Source organism: Ailuropoda melanoleuca, chromosome 3 (assembly GCF_002007445.2).
Source record: "Ailuropoda melanoleuca isolate Jingjing chromosome 3, ASM200744v2, whole genome shotgun sequence".
NCBI classification, from domain to species: domain Eukaryota; kingdom Metazoa; phylum Chordata; class Mammalia; order Carnivora; family Ursidae; genus Ailuropoda; species Ailuropoda melanoleuca.
In genome coordinates this window covers 83801466-83807912 of record NC_048220.1, presented here as the reverse complement: position 1 = coordinate 83807912, position 6447 = coordinate 83801466, and positions in this window count along the sequence as shown.

The following is a 6447-nucleotide window of genomic DNA, read 5'->3' as shown; positions in this document are numbered from 1 at the left end:
TATCTACTGTGTGTATTAGTAGTCTGATTCTTCCCCTCCCCTCCCAGCTTTATTGAAATATATCTGACATATGACATTGTATAAGTTCAAGGTGTACAATAGGATAATTTTTTTTTAAAGATTTTATTTATTTATTTGACAGAGATAGAGACAGCTAGCGAGAGAGGGAACACAAGCAGGGGGAGTGGGAGAGGAAGAAGCAGGCTCATAGCAGAGGAGCCTGATGTGGGGCTCGATCCCATAACGCCGGGATCACGCCCTGAGCCGAAGGCAGACGCTTAACCGCTGTGCCACCCAGGCGCCCCACAATAGGATAATTTTATACATGTATATACTGCAAAATGTTACCACAATAACCTTGTTGCATCCTTTACCTCACATAATTACCATTTTGTTGTTGTTGTTAAGATGAGAACATTAAAGCTCTACGTTCATAGCAGCTTTCAAGAATAAGATACGGTATTGTCAACTGTAGTCACCATGTTGTACATTAAATCCCCAGAACTTATTCATCTTATAATTGAAAGTTTGTACCCTTTGACCAATATCACCCAATTTCCCTCATGTCCCAGCCCCTGGCATCCTGGTAACCACCATTCTACGATCTGTTTCTACATATTCAGTTGTTTGGTTTTTTTTAAAGATTCCACGTATAGGGGCACATGGGGGGCATAGTTGTTTAAGCATCTGACTTCGTTGCGGCTTAGGTCATGATCTCGGGGTCCTGGGACTGAGTCCTGTGTCAGACTCTGTGCTTGGTGTGGAGTCGGCTCGAGAGTCTCTCTCTCTCTCCATCTGCCCTCATGCTCATGCTCTCTCTCTCAAATAGATAAATAAAATCTTAAAAAAATAAAAATTAAAAATTAAAAAAAAGATTCCACATATTAACAACACCATGCAGTATTTGTCTGTCTGGCTTATTTGACTTAGCATGATGCCAGCCAGGCCCATCCATGTTGTCACAAATGGTAGGATTTCCTTCTTTTTTTCATGGCTGAGTACTATTCCGCTGTGTATGTATCTGGCATCTTCTCTATCCACTCATCTGCTGATGGACACTGAGGTTGTTTCCATGTCTCAGCTACTGTGAATAATACTGCCATGAACACAGAGTTGTCTCTAAATCACTGAATGGTATTCCTCTGTATAAATGTACAATCGTTTTTGAAACCCAATCTTCTGAGCAAACTGCCTCCGTGCTCCGGCCCTGGTCTTTCAGTTCCCCCCAAGGGTCAGGCTCTTTCTGGAATGGGATTTTGTACACCCTATTCCCTGTGCCTGGGCTTCCCTTTTTGCTCTTGGCCTGGCCTACTCTGCTCTCATACAGATTATTCTGTGGGGCAGGAATGCCTGGTCCCCTCAACCCTGCCAGTGCCCAGCACCAAGCACAGTGTCTGGCATAAAGTGAGTGTTCAATCCGTGTCTGTTGAATGAGCACCGAAGTGGCGAGGAGGCCCAGGAGGGCCATGTGGCATCAAGTCACATTCCTAGAGGGCTCAGAGGCATTATGTGCCATCTTAGGACTCCACTAACTTCACTGAAAGGAAACAGCCACATGGTTTTTTTCCCCCTTATTTTCCTAATGTGGAAGCTAAAGCTCAGAGAGGGAGAGTGGCTTTTCTTAGGACACACAGCCAGAAATGAGACAGAGCTGGAATGTGAACCCAGGTTTGTGTGGCTGCTATGCCTACCTCTGGTGGTAGTGGGGCGTGGTTGGAGGGGCCTGAGGGAAAGTTCTGGAGGAGCTGTCTCGCAGCAGAGACAGAGAGCAGGATCTGGTACTCTCAGAAGGTAGACCTGATGGAAGTGGTCAGGGCAGCTCTCAACTCGAAACATGTATAGTTGGGGTCATGGAGTGGAGGCCATGGAAGCAGGTGAACTCCCCATCACTGGAGGCACGCGAGCAAGACAGAGCAGCCACCTGGAAAGGGTACTTTAGAGGGAATGTGTGCCCTGGAAAGGGGCTCAGGGGTCTGGGGTTGGGGAGGAGTTGGTTTCTCACATTGTTCCAAGGGCTGGAAGAACAAATTTTGTGTGAGTCTTACATAATATTATGGCAGAACTCGGTAAACAAGGCAACTGCTACCTCTGTCGTAATCAGCAAGTATTTTCAATGACAAGTGTCCGGGTCCTAAATTCTTTCTAGGGCTGGAGGCTGGGAGTCTCTGACACGGAGGGGCTGTTCTTGGGCCGGTCCCTTTGCTGTAGAACAGAGCAAGGAAACATTCTTGTACTCTGCAGAGCTGTGTGCAACATGGAGGGATGACTGGGAAGTTGAGGAGGGGTTGGACGCATTCGCCGCAAAGAGCCCCTCTCGGCTCAGGCTCTCCAAGCTCAACCTCTGAAGTTGTACCGTGTAGGGGGAGGCAGGGGAGCTGTATGGTGTCTCCACGTTGCAGATGAACAAGGGGCGGCTCAGAGAGGAGTGACTTGCCCAATGTCATCCAGCTGGTCAGAGACAAGTGAGGACTTGATTTCAACTTGCTCCATTTCTGAGCACACAGTGGGCGCACACAGTAGGTTGCCAGCAAAGACAGGCAATGAGAAGTTTCTCTGAACAAAATTTTTAAAAACCACACACCTAAAACAGTGGCTAGGAAGGAGCCCTGGTGTGTATCTGAATTGCTGTATCATGTGCACATCTCTCTATCACTTGCTCTTGTGCTAAGTGCTTCACCGTATTACCTGAGGCGTTTTGTTTTGTTTTGTTTTGTTTTGTTTTGTTTTGTTTTGTTTTGTTTTTTATAGGGGATGAGTAACACAAGCGGGAAATTTATGAAAGCAGAAAGTACACTCTCCAGATAATGAGAGTGGGTGAGCTCAAGAGAGAGAGCTGCGCCTACCTGATTAATCTTTATAATAAACCTTTGAGTTGGGTTCTGCTGTTACACCCATTTTACAGATGAGGACATTGAGGCTCAGGGACATGGCCAAGGCCCCCACTGGTAAGTTGTGGGAAGCGCTTTGGACCCAAGTCATCTGAATCCACATCCTGGCCTCTTAGCCCCACTCTCTGACTGGCAGCCTGCCTTTCCCTGAAGCTGACCCTGGGCCTGGGGCTTTCACTCAGACCTGGATTTTCACAGCGCAGAGCTCAGTGAGCTTCTCAGGCTGCATTGTGGCAGGCAGACAGGTGCCACTTGAGATGGGCAGGGCACCATTGGGCCACACCTGGCTTATCCAGATGCTGTCCAAAGGTCTGGCAGGGTAGGGCATGTCCTCTTGGGGCTGGAGCAGTGACTCAGAGCTGCTGGCCACAGGAGTCACCGCAGGAAGGGAGACCAGGGGCTTGGGTTTGGGGTCTGCCCTACCTGGAGCTGGGCAGAGAGACCAGACTGCCTCCCTTGGTCTGGGACAGGCCTGGGGCCTCGTGAGGGGCTACCTGCCCTTCTTCTTAGTAGTTAGGTCACCAGCAAGCCCACCACACCACAACAAAAACTAACATCCATTGAAACTTTACCTTGTGCTGGACACTGTGCTTGGAACTTTATTTTTTATTTTTATTTTTTTAAAAGATTTTATTTATTTATTCGACAGAGATAGACAGCCAGAGAGAGAGGGAACACAAGCAGGGGGAGTGGGAGAGGAAGAAGCAAGCTCATAGCAGAGGAGCCTGATGTGGGGCCTCGATCCCATAACACCGGGATCACGCCCTGAGCCGAAGGCAGACGCTTAACTGCTGTGCCGCCCAGGCGCCCCTATTTTTTTATTTTTAAAAAAGTTTTATCATCTATCTATCTATCTATCTATCTATCTATCTATCTATCATCTATCTATCTATCATCTATCTATCTATCATTCATCTATCTATCATCTATCTATCTATCTATCATCTATCTATCTATCATCTATCTATCTATCATCTATCTATCTATCTATCATCTATCTATCTATCATCTATCTATCTATCTATTATCTATCTATCATCTATCTATCTATCATCTATCTATCTATCTATCATCTATCTATCATCTATCTATCTGGAGCGTGAGCATGGGGAGGTGCAGAGGGAGAGGGAGAGAAAGAATCTCCAGTGGATTCTGTGCCGAGCACAGAGCCCGAAGCAGGGCTCGATCCCACAACCGTGCTCGGGACCTTAAATGCACAACTTCATTTCGTCCTCACCACCACCTTCGGAGATGGGCCTCATACGTCATCCATTACAGACAGGGGTGCTGAGGCCTAGAGAGAGGTGACGTAACTTGTTCCACCACAACAGAACCTGACTATCTCTCTTTTTTTTTTTTTAAAGATTTATTTATTTATTTATTTGACAGAGATAGAGACAGCCAGGGAGAGAGGGAACACAAGCAGGGGGAGTGGGAGAGGAAGAAGCAGGCTCATAGTGGAGGAGCCTGATGTGGGGCTCGATCCCAGAACGCTGGGATCACGCCCTGAGCCGAAGGCAGATGCTTAACCGCTGTGCCACCCAGGCGCCCCAAACCTGACTATCTCTTAACAAGCACCTTGTTTTGTTTTGTTTTTTCTAAGATTTTATGTATTTGAGAGAGAGGGAGTCCGAGGGTGGGGGAGGGGCAGAGGGAGAGCATCTCAAGTGGACTCTGCACTGAGCTCAGGAGCCCCATGCAGGGCTCCATCTCACCACCCCGAGATCATGACCTGATCAGAAATCAAGAGTCAGACACCCAAGCGACTGAGCCACACAGGTGCCCCCTTTTTAAGATTTTATTATTTTTAAGTAATCTACACACACAACGTGGGGCTTGAACTCACAACCCCGAGATTAAGAATCTACCCACTGAGCCAGCCAGGAGCCCCCTTAACAACATCTTACAATAGTCGTGTCAAGTGTTGTCCACCTTCCGCAGCATCCACTCCTTGGAGACACATGAGAGGAAACACTTCCCCATGATCAGAACTCAGATCGCCTTGGCTCCCGGATCCTATCATTTGCATGCTCTCTCTCTCCCTCCCCTCCAAACCCCCCAACCTTGCTCTTTGTGTGTGTGTGTGTGTGTGTGTGTGTGCGTGTATGCATTTAGTGGATGGATGCCGTACTTAATGGATCCTGTTTTTCTCTTCCCTTTGCCTGCAGAGAAGCTCAGAGTGCAATTCAGGACCCACCTCTGACAAGCAGCCAGAACTTCAAGGCAAATATTTAAGTATTTTATGGATTTTCTTCAGGCCTATATTCTCCTTGTTTTTCTCAGACTTTTCCCCTTCATCCTGGTTTCTTCACCTTTTTAAGCTTGTTGAAGCATATAGTTTCTTTCCACTGTTTAAGTTGTGCTAAAATACACAGAATGTTCACTATTCTCTGTACATTTATAACGCTATGCAACCGTCAGCACCATCCGTCTCCAGAACTCATTTCATCTCGCAAAACTGCAACTCTGTCCCCGTTAAATAGCTTATTCCCTCTCCCCCAGCCCCTCGTGACCCCCATGCTGCTTTCTGTGCCTGCAAATCGGACGACTTTGGACACCTCATATAAGTGCAATCGCGTGGCTTTTGGTCTTGTGTGACTGGCTCCTTTCACTCAGCATGATGTTCTCAAGCTCATCTGTGCTACCGCGCGTGTGGTCCTTTCCTTCCTTTCCACGGCCGAACCACACCGCACTGCATGCGAACGCCAGTTCGTTTATCCACTCATCTGTCGATGGACACTGGGTTGTGTCCACGGTTTAGCTAGTGCGAATAAGGATGCTATGAACATGCGTGTACACAGGCATGTGTACTTTGAGAATCTATTTTAAATTTGAGGGGTGGAGGTGGGGGTGGGGAACAAACATCCCTGTGAAACTGCCTGATATCAATATAGTAACATCTAACCTGTACCTATTGAGTCAGGAGTGGTCCCTGCCCATAAGAAGAGGACCCCCATAGACGAGGCTGGTGATCTTGTACCGGGGGTCCCCTTGCTCCCGTGTCAACACAGGGATGGCTGGGCCTGCAGGGCTGGAGGGGGATTTGGGGGCTCAGACCCTGCTGAGCACCTGAATGGTATTTAAAGCCAGCCTGGGGGTGGATGAACCCCTGGGGGAGGGGAGATACCTTCTGAGGGCCTCAGTGAAGAGGAATATTAGCAACAGTAGGCAGGGGAGTGCATTATCCAAGTTCAAGGTTGCCCCTACTCTTCTCTGAAAACCTCCCAGGTGCCCTCCGGAGTCTCCATATTTGATTGTTTATTAGTTCCCTCTCCTGACCTAATCACTCTCTCACCTTCTCCACAGGCTCCCCGTCACTGAGGCCTTTTACAGCCAGGAGGGGATGGGGGGCCCCAGGTGTCACTTTCAGACTGTCAGCTGTCCTCCTGCCCACCTCCTGCCTGCCCCACGGCTGGGCCTGGTTCCCAGGTCCTCTGGGCTCGGGCTCTGCCAGGCCCTTTCTGCTTGGGCCCGAGCCTCCTGTCCTGGTCCTAGGAGTACTAGGGCGGGTCACCTCAGTCCTGCCCTCCTGCCCCCTCACTAGTCATGGTCCCTGCCT